Source organism: Carcharhinus amblyrhynchos, chromosome 13, assembly GCF_965287045.1.
Source record: "Carcharhinus amblyrhynchos chromosome 13, sCarAmb.v2.hapA, whole genome shotgun sequence".
NCBI lineage: Eukaryota > Metazoa > Chordata > Chondrichthyes > Carcharhiniformes > Carcharhinidae > Carcharhinus > Carcharhinus amblyrhynchos.
In genome coordinates, this window is record NC_137336.1 from 24854314 (window position 1) to 24856668 (window position 2355).

Consider the following 2355-nt stretch of genomic DNA (forward strand, 5'->3'; position numbering starts at 1 on the left):
TTCTCATTGAAACTGCCTTCATGCAGTCCTGGTCTATTCATAAACAAGATAACTTCTTAATAAGGGCGGAACAGACCCTGATAAAACCTGCATCTTCTGCCATCAAAATCACTTCCATATGCTAGCGAACTATTCATGAAATTTTTACAATACATGAGAGGACACAAATTTGGAGAGGAGTTTGTTGAGGTAATCATAATCACAGGTATGATTTTGTGGTTTTTTGATGGGAGGCTGGTTTGAGTCACACAAGAGACAATAGAGGAGCTGACAGCAGTAGCAGTGTTGGCATTGAATTCTCAGGAAAGAAATTTAATAAGGAATTGGGTGGAATAGAATAGGACAACTTGCTAGAGAAACAGTAACATTGTTTCAGAAGCAGCAATTAAAGGATTAATGGTGTGGGTGCAGCCCCAAAGTTATGGGAACTGAACGTGTGAGTGTAATACTGTTAAAACTTACAAGCATGAGCAGGATATTTGTAATAATAGCAAATGCTGGAAAGACTCAGAAGGTCATTGCAAAGAACTACACAAGGTCATGAATGTAGCCCAATCCATCATGCAAACCAACCTCCCATTCATTGACTTTGTCTACATTTCCCACCGCCTCAGCAAAGCAGCCAGCATAATTAAGGGCCCCATGCACCCTGGACGTTCTCTCTTCCACCTTCTTCCATCAGGAAAAAGATACAAAAGCCTGAGGTCATGTCCCAACCAACTCAAGAACAACTTCTTCTCTGCTGCTGTCAGACTTTTGAATAGGCTTACCTTGCATTATGTTGATCTTTCTCTACATCCTAGCTATGACTGTAACACTACATTCTGCACTCTCTCATTTCCTTTTCTATGAATGGTATGTTTTTGCTTTTATTGTCATTTCTAAGTTAATTTGTAGATATGAATTTAACATAGAACATAGAAAACTACAGCACAAACAGGCCCTTCGGCCCACAAGTTACACTGATCATATCCCTACCTACTAGGCCTACCTATAATCCTCAAACCTACTAAATCCCATGTACTCATCCAGAAGTGTCTTAAAAGTTCCCAAAGAGTTTGCCTCCACCACCACCGACAGCAGCCGATTCCACTCACCCACCACCCTCTGAGTGAAAAACTTGCCCTTGACATCTCCTCTGTATTTAACTTAAGGTGAGAGCAAGCTACCAATGTTTTTATGTCTTTCAATGTTGCAATAAATTCTTCAAAAGATGATTTGCGAGTATTGACCATATAGCACTTATCTCTCTAAGTTACAGGTTGAGCCTGCTACACAGTTATTCAGCATGCAGGAGACTTTTTTTAATTCTGGGTAGTAGTATAAGAGGTGTGAGCTCACCATTAACAGCCAGCTAACCAGTCACACAGTTACAAAGGGAATGCCCGTACTGCAGTACCCAAAATGTTATGGGGGCAAGAGGTTAGAAGAGGGAAGCAAATCTCATTTTGAAAATATGTGCCTTTGGAGTACATGTTTGTAAAATGGGTGATTTCACATTGCATTTAACACAACATCTGAAGACATTCCAAATATCCAGCAAGGTCTCTAGCTAGCATCACAACAGCAATTGTTAGAAATGCGATCTTATTGATGGTGGCTAACAAAGCCACAAAGTAATAAACACTAGAGAAGAAGTTGTGGAAAAGATGAGCAATCCATTCAACTAAGCCCCAGTGGTGACTGTTCCAATTTTCCCAAGCACTATCTCTTCCATAGGAAACAATACATCCAGCTGTGCCCCACATGTTTGCAACTGCCGCTGAATATTAGGGAGCTACTTTCTCCTTCAGATGCAAGAGAACTAAATCCATCTGTGGCAGTCAATAAAATGTCAATAAAAGAATGTTACGGCAATTCATGCTGGCGAGATTTTCCTAAATCGTTGCGGGGAACGGAGATTTGGCAGGGCACCAAATTCTCCTACCTCACTGCAGCGGGAGTGTGGCGTGAACAGCCTGTAAGATTGCACTCTGAGTATTTAATAGTCTTCAGGTTATGTGTCTGCAATGGCTGGGAATATGGAAACTGTGAGATGCGAGCATGCAGTTTCCAGAAGTGCTGGGTGTGTGAGGGTGGACAGAAGGAATGTGCAGCTTGTTTCATAATAGATGATGGATAAGTGAGTGAAGGGGGAGTGGTGGTGGACTTCTTTCAGCTAACCACAAGAGACCCAGGGACAGGTTATATCATTTATTCATGATTCACGCATGGAGGGAGTATGAGACAGCATGATAGCACAGTGGTTAGCATTGCTGCCTCACAGTGCCAGGGACCTGAGTTCGATTTTCAGCTTGGGTCACCGTTTGTGGTGTTTGCACATTCTCCCTGTGTCTGTGTGGGTTTTGTCCAGGT